The following is a 26,868-nucleotide window of genomic DNA, read 5'->3' as shown; positions in this document are numbered from 1 at the left end:
CCTTGCAGTTCAGTGGTTGTGAGTTTTGAGGTGCTCATCTGCGAAATAGGACACTCCCTTGTAGTTTGGGAGGTTTAAACCTGCCGCCTGAATAATTGCATTTTCTTTTTACGGCACGTAAATACATTTACAACTTTTAAACCATAATCATGCAGATTAGCATAAACTGCACGAATCTGTCGTGTTCTAGTTTCGGGAAGTTTCATCTCTGCCGTCATGCGGCACTCGGCTGAATAAGAAGTGCTGCCCTCTCGTTAAGCGCAGAGTAACAAGAACATCATTAGAACCAGGTTTTTTGAGCAAAACTTTCAGTTGCGTTTTTTTTTTTTCTTACGGGCGATAATGCTGATTCAACAGTTTTATTTTTGTTACTATTGTAGACTTCCATGAACTGGTCGTTCTTAGAAAGCAGGCAACGATAAGCTGCTGCTGCTCACTTTTGACTGCACATGGAAATCGTGCATTTCACCGAAGAAAGAGAAAATTATTTTTAAAGGTATAGAAAATAACATTTCCACACAGAAAGTGAGAGTTGTGTTCTGAAATTGCCAGCGAAAAAAGTCTGCTACATTTCTAAAACATAAAGGGCGACAAGTTCATCCCCTGAGTAGAGTAAGTTTTATGCCTGCTCGTATAGTAAGCTTGCATGCCAAGTAAGCGTTCATTAGCTCGCATCTGCAGTAAGCTTCGCTGAGACACATTTCCCCATTATAAGCACTTAAAGGTTGGTCTGTGTCGTTCAATGTATGGTACGATGCCCGCTACTCTACCTACGTACTATAATATAGTTCAGAGGAGCAGACGAAGGGTGCCGCACCTCCCTGAGTAAACCTATCATATTCCTACTGCATTGATATGACTTCGCGTTTCGCGAAGCTTCGCAATTGCTTAGTAGAAATTATATTGAACTGGATTTATTGACCTCGTCACAGCTGACCTCTGACTATTGGCGTAGCAATTTTGCGTTCTCCTTGACATTTAACTGATGCTTTCAATGGCGGGCTGAGGTACGCCAGTTACTGCATCGTTTTAGTGGATGATAAAACTTCGATCCCGTGTCGTTAGAATACAGTTCGTTCACTTAATGAGGTGTATGGCCACGAAGCTATAAAGGTGGAAATTATACGGCATGGGACGCACTAGAAAGCAGGAGGGGACACATGTGATCCCTCTTACAGTGTCGTGCTGACGACGGTTAGCCCCACGGCACGTCCTCACGCCGAATAGTAAGCTTTTCTCGTCTTCGTCTGGGGAGAAGAAGGGACGACAACATTACTGTACCAAGCGCTGCCCAGAGCCCGCATGCTGGAAACGCGCACTTAGATCGATGCCGGTTGATTGGAGCACCAAATGCGAAACTGGCGGGGGCATGAGAACAGCTGAACAACCTCTCTTGTCATCTGCATCTCTTCAGCTCGGCGGAAACTGTAATTACGAACATTTCGAGAGCATTTAGGAGCGAGAACTGTGGGCCATAAATTCATATGATCCGTACTAAGGCATTTCGAAACAGAAATAGGCTGCCGTGTTTGATTTAAAGGCGACAGGAACTTCTGTCCCACTAACATGATCCTATAGGCAGCAGCGGGGCCAGCACACGTCGCTTTTTGTTTTTACAAGACAGAGGACGCACCTGGTTTAGGCGACTGGGCACTGTGATATTAACACAGAACCAGTACGTAGGAAAAACATATGTTTGGCCGCACTACAGACATGTCATTCACACTGAATGCAATGAGAAGCGAACGTGATACTCTTGGTCTTCCAAATAAAAGATGGCTCCATCCTCGGCATCAGTGGAAATCAGAAGTTATCAGAGAGATGACTGAAGCGTCAGCGTCAGGTTTAGTCAAAAAACCCAGTCAAAAAAAGAAAAAAGAAACTATACTGCGGCACAAATTACGACAAAATATTTCGCACTTTTGACGTAAAGACAGTCTTTTCTGCACTTCTCTAGTACTTTTTGTAGTTCTGTAGTTCTTCTGCAGTACTTTTATGTAGTTTGTATTTCTGTTGTAACTACACACAATTGTAAATTTACTACAATTTTTTTTTTGTTGCAACAGTTTTACGGTCATAAACCGCACAGTGTAGTTTTTTCGCCTGAAAGAGAAATATATACCTCCCCAGCCTTTAACGAAGTAACAATGGAAGATGCGTGTATCATTTACAAATGGTCGGGCGTAGGCGCGTTCACCAGAGGTCCCATACAGGTTGTGAGATTATCTTTTGAGAAAATTGGAATTGGTTAGTTGAACATGAAAAATCACCTTCGGCCTACATTGAAACAATATTCCACGTGCAGCAAGGTACGATTTTAGCGCCAAATGTTTTCATATTTTATTTACATTTTCGGGTATCAAAGCGTATGGTGCGTACGTTTGCAGAGCTAAGATCGTCTGTATATTACAGTTTCTAAACCCTGTGGTATACCCGGGGGAACTGAACACAAGAAGCAAAGAACCGCGCTCCCCGTAAACTCTTCGCAACATTGATCGCTCACGAACTAAAATGAAACAGACGTTTATTACGTAACGCCTGAAGCCTTCTCCGCAGTCTATTCGAAATTTAACTCCTTAGCTCAGTGGTAAACACTATATTTTTTTATTGTTTTCTGTCTACTAATACCGTTACTGTGCAATGCCAAACTTGAAATGGAAGCGAAAAGCGGTAGGTTCATATTGTGGGGATTAGGTGACCCGAGTGCGTGGCCGCTGCTGCTGTTTCGCGAATGATAACCCCCAAGGGGTCTCAGCGAGTGTGCGGATCGCGGGCGGTAGCGAGTGCCTGTCCAGCTTCGAAGGGAAGCGCTTACGAGAGGGACTGTCAGTCACCCTCCTCTCATCCTTGTCCTTTCGACCTCACGTCCCCATTGGGTCGACACGAGTGACGTTTGGGGCATACCAAGTCACAGACCCGGCAACAGCGAAGGGTTCTATGTAGTGCTTTGTAGCGAAAGCTACACTACTGTAGGTTTTCAAGCCGTCGGCCTGGCGCCATGGTACCGCGGCAGGAGCTGCTAACTTGGGTCTCTCGTTTCACATGGGACGGTCATGTCAGAATCAGCCTGCCAGGACCCTTGCATTCACGTTACCCCTATAGATCATTAAGGCACTAAGCCTACGCTATCGCGTCATACCTTTACAGGCGGAGCTTAAGGGTCCCATATTAGATGCAATAAACGGCTTTACTACCGCCACCTAACACGCCAGTGAAATTCGATGCATTCAACAGAACGCTAGTTGTGTTCGATGCAACGCTGCAAGCCCGCAGCCAAAGCTTTCGCTCCACACTCGGTTCAGCAGCGTTGAACCCGCGTAATGTTTTTTTCTACCGGTTCCCTGGCCTTTGCCAAGCCACCGAGAATGCGGGTGGTGGATGCTCGTTGTATGCTCAAGCCACGGCCCGAACGGACTCATGTCACCTTCCTTTGCGGTGCTGACGCTCCATAGTCGAGAGGGTCTGATATGCCTGGTTCTCTGTCACTGGCGGTCACTGCAGGTGGCGACACGCATCTATCTGCACGATCTGCGTGGTAAGCTTATGCTCCGTATATTCCTCGTCCTTCCTCGTCGTGTCGCGCGATTTAATTCGGTGGTTGGCAGTGTGGCCCGCGATCTGCGTCGGTACGCGCACGACTCCGCGGCCCAGCTTTCGTGGGCTACTGCGGGCAATGAGTTGTACTGTGTATGTTTGGGGAATGGGAGAGGGGGGGGGGGGGGGGGGGAAGGAGAGGAGATTAGTGCGGCGTTTTTCAAATCAATTTAGTATGTAATATCCATTGACCACACATTCCCTCCTTTTTGGGTGATAGCAAAGGCACGCGCGGTAAACGCTGGCGTTGATTTCAACTTGCTCCGAAAGGAAACACCATCTTTACAAGGCCTTTACGAGGAAGAAGCTTACTTGTGAACTTCATTGGCACCCGCAATATGCAACAAGTACTGCCGTTGCAATTCCCCAACAGAATTTCTGCGCAAAGTTCCCCTTAGAACGATCAGAAATCATGCCAGACTGTTGCGCCATTCACTTCATTTTTTGGTTTTAGCGAACGTACTAAGAAGAGATGAACATGAGTAATTAAGCTTTTGAACTCTGATAACTCGAAAACAACATAGCAAGCCCTTTTTCAATACAAATTTCCCTTTGAGGAAGTCAGCTTTTTATTCTTCCGGAAACCACTCGTAACTGGAACGTTCTGCCGAACGATGTTGCCACCTGAAAATCCTTAGGTGGTTTTTGTACTGCTTGTTCATTAATTCTAGAATGGGAAAAGTGCAATATTTTATTATGTTTTTTTATTTGGTTACTTTCATTGGTTGTATGATCGTCTAGTGACATATGGACTTTCGTCTATAGCCCCTAACATTTTGCAATCAACATCCCCAAATTGCATTCTACTGATATTAATTAATATTATCCTACTGATATTGATATTGCATCTTCAAATATTAGATTATATACGTATTTCTAGGTGTGGTTTCATTTGTTTATTTATTTATAAAAGACTGCTGGATTTGTTATGTACGTTTTGTCCCTTTCCTTCCATATCTTCTACGTGAGGCTAGCGCTGTGTTGATAGCAAAATAAAACGAGCAAGAAAAAAAACATACCAGCTGCGAAATTCAGTAACAGTAAGTGCGGGATTTGGCATAAGGCAACATTTCATCTAAACGCAAAATCTGGCAACATTAACGCTGGCATAATTCCGAACGCTTTTTATTCCGTTCTTTTTAATAAGGTGCGATGTCTCCATTAAGCAAGCTACACAAATCATCAGCGCCGACATTAGCCATTTCTTCGTTGAGATGCTCTCGAAAGCTTCAGATGATGCAATAATCTTGCGAGAAGTATTGTCGAGAAAGAAATTTGGACAATGCAAATAGCCAACTCAAATCCATTAGAAACGTGAGCTGGAATAAGCGTGCTGCTATTTTCGCAGCGTCTCTAATTCTTCTTAACGTCTTAACTGCAGTGAGCTGGTCGGCCGAGGACGCACAGTAGCGCCTTCGTGAGCGCCACGTGGGGCGAATTTTAAAGTAGGCGGTGGCAATCCGAGACCGGAGTGCACACAGTCCTACTGAGTAGTTACCAGAGTTGCGCGATGTGTGAAAATAGAAGGCGGAGGCAAGTGGTGACGCATGGTTCAATGTAAATGCAAATAGAGTTTACAGCAGCTGCACTGGCTACCGTTAACACGCAGCGACTGCTGAGTATATATGTGTTTTTAGTTTTTGCAAACAGAGAGCCAGGGAGAAAGAGGAAGAGAGAGAAATGGTGATTTTGATAAACATATTCAGAGCTTTAGCCAGAGCGCAAAAATAACCAGCATGCTGCTCTGAGTTGTGGAAGGGATCTAAGTGAAAAAGGACGGAAGGGTGTAGATATTAGTAAAAGAGTTAAAAAGAAAAAAAAACTCAAGAAAAGATGTTATATTATTACGATTAAAATGGGGACTTGCAACACATCGAGCTGCAGAAACAAAAATGATAGGTGTAACACAGTGGGTGAGGGAATAAACGCAAGTTACAACATGCTAGACGAAATCAAGATGAAATGGGCATGGGCGGGACATGTAATGCGAAGGCACTGCAACCGGTAATCTTTGTAGACAAAAAGACTATTGGTGATTCCACGAGAGTTTAAATGCCTAATTATTAAATATTTTTCATTTATTTTGTTTTTGGATATATTGTGCACGTACTACTCAATATGTCAACAACGCAATTATTTTTTTTTCTAACGTTAATATTAAAGGAGAAGAAATACGGACGATTACATGCCACAGACAGACTTTTAGCACACATCGCTGTGTCCGGATTTTGCAATGACGTAAAAACGTGGAGTCATTCAAGCCATGGTTAGCACATTTTGTGTACTCAAATGACAGGTGGCAAAGAGTAAGCTAGGTGTCTTTCCGCTATTCTCAAGAAGTTCCTGCTTCCAAGGAAAAAATTCAAAAAGCCATACCTTCTTCAAACTTTTTTAATCTAATAGGGACTTGTGCAGTAATTAAGCTCACTAACTTTAATTCTTATATAACAAAGGGAAGTATAAACAACCTTATGCCAAATATTGCATTCTGGACTGTATGAGTCCTTTTCAAAAAATCAAATATAAAAAATCGCATTCCTAATTTTGGTCAAACCTATTCTAGCAATGCTCAAGATGTAGGTAAGAAAGAATTTGGAAAGACAGGTTTCATTATCGTCTTCCTTATTCGGGTATGAGACCTCAAACTTGCACTTCTCCAGCATTGACAAAAACACCTCATTGGTGGTCGTGAAGGAGCTGCTACTCCGTTCGTTGCTTTAAATTTGCCGTAATCTCCATAGCAAAAACTTTTTCCTCTGTGGATAGTGTAAAGTACTTTACTTTTAATAGACAGCATCAATCTGAGATTTAAGCTCGATAAAGTGGAGCTGCTGTCGCCGAATGAAAGTGACCGCTAGTGGAGTGCATGGGCCATAATAATTACACCTGTATTGTCATCCTTTCTTAATAAATGCCGCGAACATCACAATACAATACACGATTTAAAAGGAAATGCTGTTTTAAAACATCCGCTATGTATTCTACGTGGAAGTGTATATAAGGCATTGCAAACGCATGCTAACATACTTTCCAATCTATTGTTCTCTTTCCACATTCAACCAGTTAAGAAAGCTTTTGATCGCTTCATGAGCAGTAGATTTAAGAACACCATAAGAAGTATCCAAGGTGAAAATATTTTATATTATCATGAAAAATGTATGTACTGATGCCCCTCCTTCCTCTTCCTAACGTGTACTGATATAGATGTGTGTTACTCTGAATCGGAATAGTGTCTCATATATTCATACATGCTACTTTCTGCTCTACATTTGGTCGCAGATGTAACCGCACAAACTCGACAGCCTAAATAACGTGAGTCTAAGGCAGTTCCCAACGGCTTCGTAGCCTAACCGCAAATCGTAGCGGACAACGTCGTCAGTGCTTCCAGCCAATTCCGATGACTGCTAGCTCCACCTGTAGGCCTTTTGCGCAATAACTATAGTGCACACAGCCACTCTTAAGAGCAAAGAATTTTATACGCTATGGTTTCAGCATTATAAGACCCAAAAATGCGCCTCGTACAAAAGCACTCGTCGTATATGACTCATGACGCAGCACATGCCTGCTTCGCGCTAGGCAAAATTCCCGATCGTGCCAAAACAAAGACCTCCTTTTCAAGATCATGTCACATGCGTCAGCAACAAGGCTGCGAGGCATTTAAAAACAAATATGGATTGCACGATGTTTGGCCAAACAACTACGCGCCCATTAAGTGCCGTTCTCTTCAACAGGAGATGGGGAAAACTGCAATGATATTTGCGGACTAATAAAAAACTAGCCATCCCTTAAAACCAGGGAACAGGCAGCAAGAATGTAAAACAATCACCGTCTGAAACTTTATCTTGTCACAAAGGCTGAAGAACGTTCAAGTTGTCCTTGAGCTTGGAGACATACTTCAACAATTATTTCATCGGAAAAGAGGTTAGTGTAAAGACTTGCAACCGGTTGCATGAATACTTTCATGCACATGAAGTTGTGCGCATTAGGCACCATAGATGCCAACAGGGATTTCTCTTTCACCCACAAAGGAAGTAAAATAATTTTGAAATTATTCGCGCTTCCGTCTTGGTTTTTGCAATCCCAATACTCTTTATGCAGCTCAGCTCACATTGCTCTTGAATTAAATGTGTTATTTTTCCAGAAAAAAAAAGTTGTATCTTAGAAATGTTCAAGGGATAATAGCTGCTACGTGCAGATTGACGGGCCCAAGAACCTCTGAAATTGGCAGTCAGTGACAGAACGTACATGGACCGGTTTACACAAGAAGTACAAAAGGAGCATACTGAAATTATCAATGGATGTCAGAGTACAATTACAAATCCAAACAAAGCAAGAGTGAGGATTATTACAAAAATAAAACTTCGGGAAGAATCATCATCACAAGTCGTGTTGAACCTGTACCGTCGAAAGGAGATCCAAATTTACATTTATAAAGCATTCACTAATCCATATCCTGACCCTATTATGATACCATTTTAAAAATTCAGCCATGAGAACGACTGCATTCTATCATTGAAACTGTGCCTATGCTTTGATTTCATGTAATTTCATTTTAAATGTCAAAATTCCGAGTATGCGCAGAACAAAACAAAACACATTTTGGTTATCGACTCAGTACCTCGACTATGTTTCAAATATGGCATTTTGCGAATTTACAGCTGCGGCCGGAGTAGTAGCTGCTTCATGACCTCCATTGAGGTGCTTTTCTCGATGCTGGCGAAGTGATAAGTTTAAGCTCTCGTAACTTGATAAATAACAAAATAATGCAACATGTCTTTTCCTATTCTTTCCGGGCGGGCGGGCGGGCGGGCGGGCGGGCAGGCGGGCAGGCGGGCAGGCGGGCAGGCGGGCAGGCGGGCAGGCAGGCAGGCAGGTAGGTAGGCAGGCAGGCAGGCAGGCAGGCGGGCAGGCGGGCAGGCGGGCAGGCGGGCAGGCGGGCAGGCGGGCAGGCGGGCAGGCAGGCAGGCAGGCAGGCAGGCAGGCAGGCGGGCAGGCGGGCAGGCGGGCAGGCAGGCAGGCAGGCAGGCAGGCAGGCAGGCAGGCAGGCAGGCAGGCAGGCAGGCAGGCAGGCAGGCAGGCAGGCAGGCAGGCAGGCAGGCAGGCAGGCAGGCAGGCAGGCAGGCAGGCAGGCAGGCAGGCAGGCAAGCAAGCAAGCAGGCAGGCAGGCAGGCAGGCGGGCAGGCAGCAAACGTGTTTGCTAAGGCGAAAGTGCGCCTATAATGGGTGAAATATACTTTCTAATTACGGTAGATTGACTGTCAAACTCTAACCGTCTGATACAAGGTTAAAATAATAAGGAAAGGTTTACCAAAGCTAAACCTTAGTAGACAAAGCGAAAACGCGTCATTCGTCCATGTCTGTTTGCGAACCTCAAGGACACCACAGCCGGGTCTAGCCGACACGAAGGTCCGAGGGAATTTTGAAGGGTAATATTAGGCGTCTTCATTAAGCGTTCACCGACATCCTTCAGAACTGGTGCTCCAGGCGGTAATGGCGGATAAGTATAGCCATTGATAACGCTGTAGCGGCTGTGAGCAAACTGTCCTTGCAGCTCTAGACGAAATGAAGATGCTGAGGGTATTTTGAAAGGAGAGGCTTGAGCGGGCGGTCCGGATGGGCAGGGGTGGCGGGAGAGGATAGGCAGGGGAGTGGAAGGCAGTGTGACATGGTGTAGGGCAATATTGTATATTTCTGGAGATATGTACCGGTACGAATGAAATATGTATGTGAAGAGAAAATAGGTGTGCGATGTAGAATACGAAGCGAGCGCCGACGGCTCTGCGTGCAACACAGGCGAAAAAGCGGGCAACGTGCAGTCCGCACGCCGCTAGGTACGTACATTGAAGGTCCATATGAAACACACGCCGGATTAACTACTGAAGGGCGTTATAAAGGCCGCGGTACGTTCGCTTTTCGACCGGTTCCGCAAGCCTGCGGTACGTACGTTTTCTGTCCGCTTGAGGATATGGTGCGGAAGGTGCGTTGTACGATCGTTTTGCCGACTGCCGGTCAGGAGGACTGTTCCAGCGTCCCGATTGGCGCCCCCGGACATCGCCTTCTGTCCAATAGCATGCTCCCTCAAATGACATTCAAAGCAGGCGCGCAGCCCGTGGTGCGGGCTTCTACCGATTTCGGCATCTCGGCGCAGTTCGCTTGCCTCGGGCTCGCCATGGCGTGGCTTTTGCTGTGCTCATGGGCTCTCGTCAGCTGCCAAATGAGTAGCGTTTCAGTATAGTTCTTGAGTGCTTACATGGCCACCGCCGTAAATTTGAATATGCCTTTGCTCGAGCGGTTCGTAGCTGCCTCCGCAATCGTCTGTCCACTTTTCTGATTTTTACAGTATGCCTTCGCTGATTTATCTAGATGTTTCTACGCCGAATTTTAATTGGGCACTGCCGAATGAACGTGAATTCATAGTTCGATGACCGATGAGCACGATTGCTGCTATTGACAAAGCTGTTTTGCTTTATTGTTTTGTGGGCGCAAATCAGCCCAATAAAGAATTAGAGTTGCAAATGTAGCACGCACCGGTCCCGTCTGCACTGGCGATATTCACTAGGTGTTAAAAGCACGAATGTTGAAGGAAACATTCAAAAAGGAATGATTCGACAGTTCGGACATGTATACAGAAAAGGGCTACAAAAAAATTGAGAAAGCTTGAACCAGCGTAACCAAGGTAAAGATAGCAATTATGAAAGAGAATTTAATAATGAATAGTCTCAAGGCTGAACAAGTGCAAGCTGTCTTTCGACTTCCACGACAACCCCTAAAGGAAACTTAAAATGAAATATGGGACAGAGGTGTGAAAAGGAAATGGAGACCTAACGGCATTGCTTAAAGATAAAAACAGGTCACTCACAACTGATTGATTTCTTGGATGCTGTTCAGGGCTATAACATGCAAGCTAAAGCATGAGCAATTTGGCATGAAACATGTGTAGCCTATGTGAGAATACAGCCAAGGTAATGATTGCCCAGGATGGCAATTAAGGTATTTACGTCAGCTGCAGTTTGTCCTGTTGTTACTACATGTTTGTTCCACAGGGCTCTCTTTGTGGTACTGCTTTATGAAAGCATTGATGCCGCGCGAATGCAATTTATTTTCATTTCAGAAATGTTACAATAAAACAGATTTTTTTTATTCCTAGAGTTCCCGAAATCAAATCTTGGCGTACTGTGTGGTGTACTTAAAACAGAAGGTGGCTGTGACGTTACAACTAGAAAAAAGAAAAGAGACCATGGAATGTGTTATATACCAGGTGTCCTAACTTTCAAAAAGTCGATGTGCCCTAGCCCCAATGAATTAATCCAGCTGCGAGTTGCCAGTTGAGAGTTGCCTGTTGAGAGGACGTAGTAAACCGTCTTCCAAAACAGCTGACAAAAATGTAGACCAAGGTGCTTTTTATTTTGTATAATTTTGTTTTTTACGATCTTAAATGGCACAAGCCCAATGAAGAAGGCGTCCGCATGACAGCAATTCCACTTCAATGTCCTGAAAGGTGGCTCAGAGAACCAAAGCAGCTTTTGTCAAAAGCGCTCTCCAAGGTGTGGATTTGCATGGTGTGGGAGGGAAGTACGTGCGAGCTGCTAGTCGTATGGTCGCTCGATTTGGAAGCCCGTGAATAAAGCTATGGAAATCATTCCTCGATGGAAACATTGCGGGTAGCTGTTTTTCAGCACTATCTATCACTTTAGAACTGATGCTTTGCTCCTGGGGAAAATAAATAAAAAAGTCACTTATTAGCTTTTACTAACTGTATAAAAACCATGGCAAGTGGAAAGCCAGTGGAGACTAGGGCAATCAACTCTGAATAGTTCTCGGTTGGTTTCACTAGCATCGAGCCCTCTACCTAATTTAAAGTTCGATGAAATTTAGCCGGGATACTTGGTATGCATGGTTTGCTGGCATAAAGATGGGTAAGCTTTCTTCTTGGGGTCACCTTCAAGTGAAACGGCCGCGACGCAGCTGTGGTCCTAACTAATATGGTAGAAGCTGATGCGCTGTCCCCCACTTCCCCCTCCCATTCCTCTCGTCAGAAGCCTTCTAGCAAGTAAAATTTTCTTCTAGTCATTTTTAAAATGCTTAAGATATAAAGACCTTGGAAGCAGAACACTACTAGTATTCAAGCTATAATATTGTAAGCTAAATATGAAAATGAATATGTATTGCTCACAGAACCGTTGTATGCAAAGCATTACTTTGTTTGCCATTTATTGTTCAACAACAAAGCGCATGGTATTGTTTGATAAATAAAAAGTAAACAAGGAAATCGTTTCTATTCTTTTTTTGGTTAAAAGGAAGCCCTTTTGCTCCACCGGGATCCAAACCCTGGAGCAGCCGCCACCGTGATATGCAAAGGATCAATTACTCAGCACAATGCCAGGGGGCGCTCGGAGCGAAAGACGAAGTGAATCGGCTCCGTGCTTGCAGGAGATGCCTAGAATTAGGACCATGGAATTTCGCCTGCACCGGCTCAGTTAAGGTAGCCCCAGTCACCATCATCGTGACAATATTAACATGTCCTGCATGACATGGATCGTGTCATGCTTTGCCAGGCCATAGTTACTTGAGGTGTAGATTTAAGGTTGCTATGCAAGGAAAACAGACATGCACTTTGGTCACATTGCACATTGCACATTGGAAACACATAAAACATGCCACAATGTTCTCCTGAACAAACTAGCAGAAATTCTGCAGCCTTTTCATCTACAATGACAGAACCTTTGCTTCTGGCATCTGCTTGTACTCTAGAGAGAAGCCTAAAAAATTTGCTTCATCAACATTAATATTTAGAATTTTGTTCAATATGCCCCTTCAGTGACGTGGTGAAGAATGCATGTTGCATTTATCACTGCTGTTAGATGGATTGAAGAGCTATGCCAGTTGTAATTTTATCTCTAGAAATCTACTGCACAACATACATTCTGCTCAATATGAAATGAAGTGCTATTCTTGATTGCCAATGTAATAAATTTTTATGCATGTTGGTAATGCACTGAGACTAAGTACATAGGCAGAGTCAGTACAAATAACGTCTGTGTCATATACAATGCTCAAATAGTCCTGTAGTTTCTTATCAGATGCTTTGTATTGGAAGGGGGTGCGTGCTTTTGGGATCACGATGAGAATAAGCAGCACGTTGAGGCCAACGTATATGAGGTGGGTAACTTAGTGTGCATTACTTTACAAGTACACATACACACTGCTTCTTGTAATTTGTCCTGTCATCACTTTTGGTAAATTCTAAAGGGCTTGATCCAAGTCCACTGCAGGGCTGGTTTGTGAAAAAAGAAAAGAGGAAACTGTATCAAGAAACAAGGAGAACAAGAATTTCTACCTAGTACACTCGCCTTTATTCTTTCCTACTGCCCTTGTCTTTACCAGTGTTTTTGCCAGCTCCACAAGACACATTTTCATGTGTTCTGTACAAGTCTTAAGAGCAGGTTAAGCCAACATATTTTCCACTGAACAAACTTTTGTTCCATCAAACACAGAGTTGTAATTGTCTTGGACACTTTCCAGAGAGGAATGTCCTTCTTGAGTCCCACAGTTTAAAAACACACAGACTGGCTATTTGTGTCATTACCATAACTAAAGAAGGAATAAGTTCACATATACAGTTATGCTTCGTTAACATGGACCCTGTTAATATGGACATGTACGACTCATATTACAAAAATATTTTAAGCAGATGAAACTTGCAATGCCTTTACACTTCATTAACATGGAAGTTTGCTGTTTGGACAATAAACAAAGAGCCTATTGGGGCCCTGTGACAAATGTATTTTTCATTAATATGCACAAAAATGCTTGAAAACAAAACTGCCACTGTGGTAGCGAGGTTTAAACTGTAGTGTGGGAGGGCTTTTAAGGCTCTTTGTATTTGAGTAGAAAAGTAAAACAGACTGAATTACATGGCTGTTACTCTGTGCAATTGCCATCACACCGTTCATTGCACTGTGTACAATATTTTTGTGAACCCATGAACTGTGAGCACACTGAGTCCTTCAGCACACACTCTTTGGTTCACAAATCACTTTTTCTTATGTTAAAATAGTTAGCAATAAGTCACCATTGCAAGGCTTGGCACCTCATTTGCTAGTCATTACATAAAATGAATTAAGCTGCCCGCTTAGATTGTAACCATTTTGTTATAACCTTATCCTGCAATGCTAAGGTAACACTTTGCATAGGTGCAAAGCAGAGTAGTGAATTCGTGAATGCAAATGGCACATCCAATCCAAGAAGAAAAAGAATAAATTCAGATTAAGTTACATGTGACCTCAGTGTCAACAAATCAGATGTTAAATCCATGTCTCAGGGCTTTCAGAATAGATCAACATCAGCATAATAGAACCCATAATCATGTGATAATGCTAAACACATGCTGAAAAGTTAAGGTAATTAATCTTTGCAAATGTGGTATGAGACCTTGTACAGTGGTGGCCATACAACAAATTTTAACTGATATGTGTACCAGAAAACCCAGTTGATCCCTGTGCAAGGTGCAAACAAATTTAGGCGAGCAGCAAATACAACAAACTAAAGAACTCTGTAATTACTCATACATTGTCGAAAAACGTAAGGTTCACGCGTGCCCGCCATCGATATCACTCAGCAGGCATGTAATCATGGGCGTCAAAGCAAAATGAAAGCAGATAGGCACGGACATGCGCATCGACGATATCTGAGTTTGATGGCATCGGAAATCTCAATTGGTGCACCTTAGCAAAGAAATGTAGCTGAATAGCTACTCAGTACCAATAAAACTGAGTTTGCATGTAGTCTGGTGAGAGCAGAGCTGTCAAAGCAACAAGTATGTCAGTGTAACGTGTGCAACTCCATAACAACATCATGTCAGTATAAAGCCTACATCACATGGTTTGTCCAAGCAGTTGTCCAATGAACTTAACTCACCCAAGTTATGCAGGAAGAAAGCAGATTGCAATCACAATAATTTCCTAAATTTTGTTTCTTTCTTTTTAACCAATTATATTTTTATGCTCAACATGCCTTAGGTACACCAAAGTGTCCATATCATGAGGCGCAGTTGCATATCGTTTGCTTTTTGTCATAAGAATAGGCCGTCTTACTGTATGTTTTGTTTTCTTGAAAAAGACCTGATGAGATAAAGTGTTTAGCCCATCACATAAAAAAGTTCTGTTCAGTCGGCCAATTCATCGCGAAGATACTCATTGCAGACATGTGTGCACATAGCCAGCAGGAAATAAAAATAAATAAACAGGAAGGTACTCTCGAAGTGTCAGCTGCCGTGAAAGTACACAAATATTTTCAGTTTATACAGTACCGTCGAACATCCATATGAGCACAAAGTGCAAACCGCAGAATAGTGGCAAGTAGCCCGACAGCCATGCAGCTAACGTTTTGTGTGCAATGTCGTTTTCGAAGGGCTCGGCGCACGCACGGCATTTTTCAAGCACAGTACACACACGACCCGATCGACACGTCGCGTAAACAACGTCGTGTGCTAATTTCTGTCGCGGTCACTGCGACCAGCGGATCGGGTGAACCGACTAGCTGTCACCAAGTTTATTTCAGCATTAGGAAAACACAGTGTGTGACGAATTTTGCAAACATGGAGAGTTCTCTTGCTTGCTAGGAGGCAGTCGCTCAAATCGTAAACGCTTTAGCAACACATGCACGGGCACTTTTCGATGCGCTGTGGAGCCGATTTGTGCGCACGAAAATCACCGTGACTACTGTTACTGGCCGTCCGCTGTTAAGATCCTCGCGGGTATTAGAAACACTTGCGATAGCCTAAAACTTCTTGACACCGGTGCCATGTACACTTCGCCGGTTGGAAGATCACTCTCTTCAGTTCAGCACAGATGATCCTACTTGAAAGGAAATGTTCAAAGTCGATAGGAACACTAGCCATGAGCGCTAAGTATTATTAGTTTTTGCCGCAATGCAACAACCACCATCTACGCTTCGCTTGCCACTTCACACCGCTGGCGGCCATGTTGCTCTAGCCAGATCGAGGGGGTAGAGCCGGAGACGTCACCTACAGGGCAACCAATAACCTCAATCCGGTCTCCTTGCGGTTCAGCACGTGCGGGTGAAAAGTTGAGATTCGCGTACACGACACCTTTGGTTGGCCGCGCTCACTATTCGCCGCGAGATCGACCTAGAGGTGGCGCCTCCGTCGCTCCGACAGTGGGGATCGGCAGCCGGTGGCGCCCGCAGAAACGCACGCGGCTTATGTCTGCTTACGAGCTTACGGCGGATTTGTTGATGATGAAAACGTGCCTTATGCAATGCATTAGCGATTTACTGTTTAGAATGTTCTATTACTGCAGAAACAATTTCGTGAATTTCGCCAATGCAGCCCACCACAAAAAAAAGAAAAGATGCGCGAATTTTAGAAAAACAAGGTACGGAACCACCCGTCTCTTAGATTTAGTGGCATATCGCTTTTTGCGTTGTACGGCGTTCACAGGCCTAATACTTGGGCCTGAACATGACATATCTTATCGCTTTTTCAACAGCGTGCGCTTGTCTTATATAAGTGAGACACGCAAATTTAGTGTCAAACCCCCGGATATCAAGGTTCGTGCTCTGACATGCAGTGCTTTAGAATTAATCGAGGCAGTCTGGCTCATTATATCGTAATTAACTCGAGAATTAAACAGGTTAAATGTAGCACTGACAGCGTATTGGCCGGCGAGCTGCTGTAGACTGAGCGGACATCGACTCTGGCTAGACAACCAGGCGCAATTGTATTCCTCACACTGTACAAAAAACCTCGCCGCACAGGAAAGCTAACTGCTTACTTTTAAGCGGCTAGTAGATTGAGTTTTCCGGACTCACAACCAGGCGGATGCTTCTTGCGGCAGATAGTCTGGTGTTGCCTTGTGAAATGACTCTAAATGATTTCTTGAAACCGAGGGAAGTATAAGGAATTTCTGATGTGTGTGATGCTTATAAATGGTAAATTAGTAGTGTAATTATTTCTTTTTCAATGACAATGAATTTCACCGCATCACAAAACTTTTACACTTGAAAACATTTAGGACTAGCAGCGATTAATTTTCAGTAACGTTAAAGTGCGAGCTACGAACCAGTAGCTGCAAAGACATCGTAAAAACTGCGCTTGGTTACTGTCATGTTCCGGCAAGGAATTTTTAAGGCTGAAGATTTCTTTGTCATTGTAATTACTGTTGAGCAGTGACTTGGGGCGGTTCTGTCGCTTACTTACAAAACAGGTGCCGGATATAAAACTGTCCTGAAAGAAGTGGAGTTCATCTTACCATGTGACTATAAATATGTATTTATTCCCGAACTAAACTCCGATGGTTAGGCCGTATGAAGCTATTTTACTCCCATTGTCAGAAACAACCAGTTTGCTTGAAGGACAGTACAGACAAAAAGGGGTTTTAATGATTTTAATGGGCTACCAGAGTGTACATTGATCTATGTGTATAATGTAATATTTAGTGTAAGAGGTACTGCGATGATTTGCTTCTCAAATGTTCGAGCATTTCTCTAAAGCGAAATGTGCTCATTACCACTGTTACGGATGCGCAGAATCCTTCAACAGAAAAAAAAAGTAGAAATGATAATGCATATATGGGATTACCGCACCATGCGACATCAGCTATATGACGGATAATGTAGGGGTGGGCCTCGGTGTCGTTGACCACGTGGAATTGTTTAACGTGCAGTCAAATCCCACAGCCAAGGAGCGCCTTTCGAAATGGCCGGGATTGACCCTCCTGTTCTCGAAATAAGCAGTCGAGCGCAAAAAAATAAGAAAAAAAAAGTACTCACACAACTCTATTGTGGTTACAGAAAGCACAGAGTGGCTTGTTCAAACTGGATTTTGCTATGCAGCAGTCTGCGGTCGCAGGTTTCAGTAGTTGCGGTATTCCAAAAAGAAACGGGAATATAGGATTTTTGAGCGTTTGCAATAAGTTGTATTGACGGCAGCAACCTGCTTATCTTTGACACGGTGCCTAGCAGCGCTTCGTTTAAGACACCACTTGTTAAAGACTCTCAAGCGCCGAAGACTGCGACTATATATATATATATATATATTGTGGAAGAAGGCCACGTCGAGACGGCAAGGTCGACACGGCAAGGCAACGGATGCCGTGTCTAGCGTTTTATTCCGATGGACAGAGCCCAACCGCGTGCCGGAGCCAGCGCTGCGGGACGATGATGATGGTATGTACAAGAGGAAGAAGAAGATCATGGTATGTATGTACAAATGAAAGAAGATCCGTGGAGGGCTCACACAATCTGCCTGGGGGGTCTGAAGCGGCCAGCCTGGCCGCTCCTAATCAACCGATGTACCGCGGCGCACAAACGGCTTCAAGCGAGATACATGAACAATTTCAGCTCCACGGTGGCGTCGGTCGGCGGGGGGATCAACAGGTGTGACTTGGTAGTTTACTGGGGACGTTTGGTTGATGACCTTGTAGGGACCAACATAGCGGCGCTGAAATTTATCACTAAGGCCAGGGGTGCGCAGTGGTGTATAGAGCAGTACTTCGTCACCAGGGCGAAAAGAGACCACGCGATGCTTCGAATCGTAGCGACTCTTGCGGTCTTGCTGGCACGCTTTTGTGTTGAGGCGGGCAAGATGACGGGATCGGGTCACACGGGATAAGAACTGGGCTGGTAATGATGAGGAGTAATCGGGCGTAGAGAAGAAGGAAGTGTCGAGGATTGTAGTGGGAGGACGGCCGAAAACGAGAAAAAATGGGGAGTAACCGGTAGTCCGCTGTACTGCAGTATTATAGGCGAATGTGACGAATGGTAGAGCAGTATCCCAATTTCGATGATCCGGTGTGATGTACATGGATATCATGTCCGATAGGGTGCGATGAAATCGCTCAGTCAGTCCGTTAGTCGGGGATGGTAGCTTGAGGTAGTCTTATGGAGGGTGGATGAGGCCCGAAGAACTTCGGATACGACTGTCGATAAGAAGGCCGTCCCGCGATCACTTAGAAGCACCCGAGGAGCGCCATGACGCAATACAGTTGACCGCAAAAAGAAATTAGCTACTTCTTCAGCGGAACCAGTCGGTACAGGGGCCGTCTCAGCATAGCGTGTAAGGTGGTCGACAGCTGTTATAATCCAATGGTTACCCCCGTCGGAGAGAGGTAGGGGACCATATAAGTCGATGCCGACTACGTCGAATGGCGTGGCGGGACATGGAAGAGGCTGTAGGAGGCCAGCGGGCGAAGAAGTCGGCCGCTTGCGACGTTGGCACAGATGGCAGGAAGCGACGTATTTAGCTATGGTAGAAGATAGGCCAGGCCAAAAGAATCGTCTTTTCACGCGGTCATATGTTTTGTTAAAACCAAGGTGACCGGCAGTGGCGTCATCGTGGAAAGCCGCCAGTATACGTGGGCGAAGCGCACGCGGCACGACTGGGAGCCAACGAGTTCCATCAGGGCAATATACGTAGCGGCGTAGTATGCCATCTTCGAGCTTGAAATTGCGAAGCTGTCGGCGAAGCCTAGCATTGGGCGGGTTCGAAGCGCCGATAAGCCGGTCGATGATGGGCCGGCAGTAGGCATCAGCTAATTGCGGCGAGCGGAGTGCGTGTTTGTGCTCAGAATCGTCAAAAGGAACTGCTGTGATATGCGTCGGGGGAAGAGATGGTCGGCTGTGGTCAGAGGTAGAAATGCGTTGCGAAGAAAAACAGCAGGCTGATTCCGTAAGTGGGCAGCGAGAAAGAGCGTCGGCGTCTTGGTGTTGGCGACCCGATTTATAAACGACGTCGAAACTGTATTCTTGCAGGCGTAGAATCCAGCGGCCAAGTCGGCCTGTCAAATTTTTCAGTGAAGACAACCAGCAAAGAGCATGGTGGTCGGTCACAACTGTAAAGTGCCGACCGTAGAGGTAGGGGCGAAACTTTTGAACAGCCCAGACGACGGCAAGACATTCCTGCTCGGTAATGGTGTAGTTTTTCTCAGCTGGAGTCGAGGTCCGACTGGCGAAGGCAATAACTTTCTCAGGCGAAGTTGCATCGCGCTGCAGAAGGACAGCGCCGAGACCGTGACCACTGGCATCAGTGTGCAGGATGGTAGGAGCGCTGTCGCTGAAGTGGCCAAGAACGGGATCTGATGTGAGGGCGTGCTTTAGGTCGGTAAAAGCAGTGTTGCACTGTTCAGTCCACACGAAAGAGCTTCGCGCTTTAAGTAGTTCATGAAGTGGCGCCGCAATAGTTGCGAAATGCCTTATGAAACGCCGGAAATATGATGCCAGGCCGAGGAAACTTCGTAAATCTGTAGTCCGTTGTGGGCGAGGAAAGTTCAAGACCGCTCTGATTTTATCAGGGTCTGGACGAATGCCATCATGGCTAACCAGATGTCCCAATATTTTAATTTCCTTCTGTGCAAAGTGGCACTTCTTGGTGTTGAGCTGAAGGCCCGCTGAAGAAAGACACGTCAGGACTTCATTCAGGCGCGTGAGATGGTCGTTAAAAGTTGCCGAAAAGATAACAATGTCGTCCAAGTAACATAAACAGGTTCTTCATTTTAGGTCCCGAAGTACCGTATCAATCATCTTTCAAATGTCGCTGGTGCGTTACACAGGCCGAAGGGCATAACATTAAACTCGTAAAGTCCATCGGGAGTTGCGAAAGCGGTTTTTTCTTTGTCGCTAAAGTGACAAGAAACTTGAGCATTGATGTCGTTGTTATGACGACCACATACACATTTACAGATAGGCCTAACAATTGAAATTCGCGAGGTTATATAGAAAACTAGGGACATTTAGAGCTTATACCTTGTCGTGTGGGCGAGAGTGAGTGTAATGGAAGAGAACGCTACCAATTAGAGTGAGCTATCGCGCCGCAGCGGCGGAGGTGTATTCGTTCCAAAGCGGGCGGCCAGCGCGCCGCCATGTCACCGCATTCCGCAACGCACGCAGCAACGGGCGTCCGCCGGGATTTGCTGCGTGCGTGCGCCCGTGCGCCCGCAAGACAAACAGCGCTACGTGCGGATCTACGCATGCACATTCGTTACCCGCATCGTCGCTGCGGGCGCATAATCACTGCGTACGACCGACTAATGTCCCCTCTGGACCTGCCCTCTCGGTGCGGCCGCACACGTGCAGAGTGGTTCAAAACGCGAATGTAAAGCGGCCTTAAAGCTTTCGCTTCAAAACGAAGAAGTGCGAAACTTTTTCTACATGCTTTTCGGAAAACTCAGCGTATCCAATATCATCCCGGATTCATATGGGTTTTGTTTACACCTGCGTTTCCCTTTTTAAGGTAGCTGATTTGTTTAAATAACTCTCCGCTATTGTCCCACTGCACCCTCGATATATAGTATAATAAAAACCGCCTAGTTAGAAACTCCTAGCTATTTGAATTAGTCTCTTCTCTGGTCAGTTGTGTGAGTTATAAAGGGTGGATAGAAAAGGTTAAGTGGTCCATTCTTGGAACAGTGACGACACGGCGGTACTTAAATATTAAATTTGCGTGCGCACAAAATAAGATAATAAAACAAAAACAAAACTTTTTTTTTCGCATGACCCGTTAACGTTTTAGTTTGATTGTTTCCTACCTGATGAGTTTACTTCACCGTACCAATCGCATTTTTTTTAGTTATTAATACTGAGTTCGGCTCTTTGGACGCTCAATCCACATGGATTTAAGCAGTATACTTAAGGAAATTGGGAAAGAGATCAGTAAAGTGTTGAATGTTGGCTGATACAGTCGGGGTGAAACTAAAAGGAAGGCTCCTGTGCATTCTCAGCTTGAAATGCTAGCCAAGTCAGTCATTGTGCTGAAACTTGCGCTCGGGTCATTCTACAGTGTAGCACAAAAGCCTTACCATCTAAGACACATAAGAAAGTGCGTCCCACTGAGAGCCTTCATGACTCAAGAAAGCCAGTGAAGTTTTCGTGATGTTGACATACCTATAACAGCCGCCTTGAAGATCTTCCAACGCAAGAGGCTCGAAAAAGCTCCATGGTGTTCGCGCGAAAAAGCAGGTAACAGTGTAGAAAACGGCATTAAGTAAAGCCCTGATAAAAGAGCTTCTTTTGTATTTCCTATCCATGATTTTTTTTTTCTAGCAGATTGTACGCTCGGATAAGCGGTGGATATTTCAGTCACTGAACCCGCGAACAAAAAAGAAAAGTGTTCATATTAAACTTCAAATCTCGAACGCTTTGGAGGAAACGATGTCGACACGATGTGCCGAAGCACTGCTCTTTATTGTCCACAGATAAACGATGGACAGGGAGGTCACTGTGTTCATCGTGCTGTAATGAGCTCACTGTGCATTAAAAAAAAAGAACGCTTCCGAATGCAGAAATGGCTGTGCGATAGCGCTCAGATTACATCACCGACGGCGTTGCGTCTTCACCAGCCATTGGCAGCAGCTAAAAACGAGCGATGGACTTATACCGCTGTAGTGGAGGAATTTACGGAGGAAATGACGATGGGAAAATATACACGCAATGCTTGCTTGCACGACATACCAATGTTGGAATTGAAGCCTGTTTCGTGGATGACCACCAGCTTCGAATGATGGGTCATTTTTTTCTTCACTTACAGAGCAGCAGCTGAAGGCAGGAATGCAAGACACACAAAATGGATAGTTAAGCCGAGGAGAATATGCATTCAGAACAAAAGAGAATTGCAACCATCGGCCATATTCTCTACAGCGGGGCAGTGGAATAGAGACGCTGAGAGAGGGGAAGTAGAAAGTGGCAGAGTTGTCGCTGCCACTTCTTTTTTTCGGTAGAGACTGCAAAATGTGCCACTTCTCGTGCGCTTTCTCACGTCTTACATACACTCGTGACTTTCAGCAGTAACCGTACAAATACACTTTTGCGCCATTTCTCAATTATACCTCAACCCACGTCTTGAACAGGCCCTCAGTTTCAGTTTTCCTTTCAGTGCGCTTCCCGGGTGCTCTCCGGAAAACAACATTGCCGCCAAACGATTCCCTTTCTGACGTCGCAAAATAGCTCTCAATTTCCGATTTTCTCTCTTAGCAGCTACTTGAAAAAAAAAAAAAAAAAAAAAACGCTGACGCATCGCGGTTTCTGTTATTCCTCTATTCTGTTAACGCGCTGATAGTTAACAGCTAACGGATGCTTTGAAGAAAACTGACAAAGTGTGCTAAGCCATTTTGACTCCAATCAATTATCAATGTACCTCTCTAAATGTGCATTTTAAGACCAATACACCCCTGAAAAAGTAGCTATCAGTTGGGTGCTTCTCGGAATCGCGACAGCTACTTGTATTGACCGATAATCTGCCGCGTAGGCTACGTTTCCTCTTAATTAAACACTGCCGCTCAAACGCTACAAACTTGTAAGCTGAAGGCAGTCCCCACTGATAACGATACATGAACCGCGGGCAACAACAGACGACCAAAATGCCCCGTCCGCACAAGTGGTGGTGTCGACCGTGCTCGAGAGACCTCTTTATCCCTGCCTCGAAGGCGGTATGCCTATGTGTTGCCAAGCAAGAATAAAAAAGCAGTGAATGGCGCGAAGATTCTAATATACAAAGAAAAAAAAAAAACCTTCTCCGCCATCGTGTTTTTGCGCTTGTTTACGCTAATCAAAGCTAATCAATAAGCGCAAGGTGGCCGATATAAGGAAGCACAACATGGAGAAAATTGAGCATGCTGCAAAGAACGGGGGACGCCTTAAAGCGGTAAAGAAGAAATTGGGCATAATCAACTAGCCAATATTATGTCGACAATGCTTTAAAGACGGCTTCACGAAGTAGAGCAAAGAGGATACCGTCTGGGGTATTGGCAAGAATTTAAGAGCCTTCGGCGGAAATTGACCAGACAAAAATGCCACTTTTGCATGTAGGGTCACGCTTAAGGCATAAAAAAAGGCTCTCTGTCAACGAGCAGTGGTCTACAGCGACAAGATGCTAGACGCACTTAATGAACAGAGCCTGGCAGACTACCTCTTTGATGAACTTACACGTTCTCCTTTCATAGATCATTCGTCTTTTCCAGGCTGTGCGAAATCCCTTGGCGACAAGTTGGTGCATTGGCAAAGCAGATGAGAGCGATCAAATGAATCCACCTGTCCTGTAAAATCCGAATGCGTGCAGCAAACAACCAAGTGGCGATACATACAGCACTGTTAGAAACATACACCACGCGCCGCGCCGGCGCGGCCGCCACCCTGAGTACCACAACTCCAAGGGTGCATCGCGAAGGCTGTGGTGTAGCGCAACTATACTTGTGAAATCGGACTGTTGGGTTAAGCCAATTTTGGGAGCAGTCAAGTAAGTTTTGGACGTGGGTCATTTCAATCAGAGCTCGTGCTCTCTCCTTTCTTCCGGTGCCTAGTGTTTCTGTGCGCTGTTTTTTTTTTTTTTTTTTTTTTTTTTTTGCCAGTATACGTATTTACCAACTCGCCCAACACAACGTTCTTCTAAGTCTTGAATTGGACAAATTGAGTTTTGGAGGCGGGCCAGCAAAATTTCGGGCTGAGCCAAGTCAATTCTTGAAGTGGGCTTGGAGTGGAGTGGACATAGTTTTGGGCATAGCCCGGCCCATTTACCTCCTGAGCCCAAATAGACTTATTAATGCTCAAACTCAACCATGGTCCTTTCAAGTTCAAATTTCGGGTGGGATACGGCGTGTTATAGATTCGCCCAATGTGCCATGCATTGTCTTTCATATCCTGCAGGGCCATTGCCAAAGGGTGCATTGCTTTTTTAGTTGACATGCCTACTTTTCCCCCCACTGAGTTCAGCTCACGGCTCATGTTATTTCCTGACACCAGCGAAATATCGATAGTTAAATTCGAAGGGCTTTCACACAAACAATCCAAGAGGTGAGCCTAGATCATCACTGTTCACATGCTCTGTGCTCAGGGGATTTTTCTCTCTCCGATGCTTCGTTTGAATAAGGGATAATGTGTTCGCAAGCACATTATGTCCCCTTTTATTTGCTGAACCGTACCTCCAGCCACGGCCGGTTTCGAGGGTCCCACTCCGGCCGTGCTTAAAGCATACAAATGGACTTTGAAGAGAAATGGTCTCTTGCGAATGCGGTCAGTTTGGCTCTGCTCGTCTGGACAAATTTTCCAATACCCGCGTGTAAAGTTCAAGATCGTTATGAATCATGCACTTTCCACAGCTGCCAGGGGGTCGTCTACCAAAACGGTGTGCACTTCTGATGAACCTGTAATTAAAGCATAGCCGCATACCCCCGTCATTCTTCGTCACACTAAATAGGGTGCGCGTAAGGGGATTCGCTGGGACTATCATCGACTCAGGCGTAGTTGTGAGTGCGGCAGTCAATTGGTAGACTCCCAGGAGTCGTAGCAGTACCGCTAACACGCGTGGCTGATTCCGGAATAAGGAAAACAAAAGTTGTAAAATAACGCGTGTCATTAAGGTACGCTCTTAGCAGAGCGTATAACACGCCAAGGTTTACTATAGCTGTTCTGCGCTAAGAAAGCGAAAACTTCTTGGGAACAATTTCGCATTAACCACCAACATCTGATTGCATTTTTCTTCTATTTTCTAAAGCAAGGCGCCCCCAAGTGTTCGAAAGTTCCGAGGCCTCCACTACGACGTGTCTCACAGCCTGAATTGCTTTGGGAAATTAAACCCTGTACATACCAAACAATCTTCTACTTTCTAAGCTTATTTGATTTGATTTATTGAAGTTTGTAGCAAAATACAGTTTTGCCGTGGGACCGAGGCTAAAGGTGTCGTACAAGTCACCTGATTGGGCCTTCGGCACCACAGTTGACACGTGCAACACAACGTAGCAGGCACAGAGGAGCACAAAATAGTCAGTCAGATGTCGGAATTTAATACAAACACAAACCAGGAGCAAAACATATAAAAGGCAATCTTAACATACATCAAGGGAACAGTTTCAAGAACAGTAACTGCTATTACACAACGAATATAGGAAACAAATAGTCACGTGTGTTTCAAAAAGCACACTTTTTTTTTTTAATTTGAACAAGGAGGATCATTGTTCAAGTAGATAAAATATGTCAGGATAGCAGTTCAAAATGTTAGGGACTTACCAGTGAATTAACTGCATTCCATAACCGGTTCTTATGCGAGGTATTATGAAGTTTACATTTCTAAAGACGTAGTGTGGATCTGTGTTTATAAATGTACCTAAAAACGCATTACAATCCGTTTTGTATTGTCGGTATATAAATTCGGATAGTCGTTGTTTATAGAGGGCTGTAACATTCAATATATGACTTAGTTTAAAGTATGCAGACACAGAAATATATCTAGACAGATTGTACATGAACCGAATGCCTTTATTTTGCAAAATATAAATCTTTTCAATGTTTATTTTTGAGCGCGTTCCCCATACTAACAGGCAGTACTCAACCCGAGACTGGACAGTGGAAAAATATAGTTGCTTCCTCAAGTGCATTAGGAGAAGCGGGCCAAATTTATTCAGTATACCTATGTATCGGGCTGTTATGCTGGATACACAGTGTACATGGCAAGACGAGCAAAGATTTTCGTGAAATAGAACGCCTAAATTCTTATGCAGTGAAGCACGCTCTAAGGAGATAGGTTGGAACGAAAGTGTAGATATTTTAATTTATTGGTTTATTGACAGGTGAACAAATTATATATTTTGTTTCATTAACATTTACCATCAGCTGGTTGGCGCAAAGCCATCTCGACAGATCTTCAAGCTATTTGTTAGCTGCAGACACTAGAGAGAGTAAGCTTGGCGAGGAAACAAGGGCACTCGTGTCATAGGCATAGAGCAAGATATTGGGAGTTCCAGGAATAGCAATGATGTTATTAATATATATAAGAAATAATGATATCATTGCTATGTTAATGATTACGATATTGTCTCACATTAATCAACAAACAAGAAAATCAATCATGATTTTATTGGTGTCCGGGCTGTTGGCTCCCTTCTCAGCAGTTCGTTTTGCCGATAAGGGGTCGAGAGATAACTGGCTAACAAACAAGAATGAACTACGTAAACAAAATTTGTTATTTTCTAACCCTCCAAAAACATATTACTGGGCAAACTAGTGAAACAAAATATTTTCACTGTCCTTACGTGGCATCTGCAATATGTCATCGACCGTATAAGTAATGAATTTAGAGTATACAGAAAAAATCATTGTTTTTGTTCTTTCCTCCCCTATGGCAGCTTAGACTGGAACCACCTGCCAGCTCGAGTCCCTCCAGGCACCTACTTTGCCATTAGAGCACTCCATCGAATCCCAGCGAACTCTTATTACGCGCTCGTTGTAAATCGCTGAGTATTATAATCGATCGCTGATCGAATCCGAGGAAAC

Source organism: Amblyomma maculatum, chromosome 1, assembly GCF_055883805.1.
Source record: "Amblyomma maculatum isolate TAMU_Amacu chromosome 1, ASM5588380v1, whole genome shotgun sequence".
NCBI classification, from domain to species: Eukaryota; Metazoa; Arthropoda; class Arachnida; order Ixodida; family Ixodidae; genus Amblyomma; species Amblyomma maculatum.
This window is presented reverse-complemented; position numbering follows the sequence as displayed.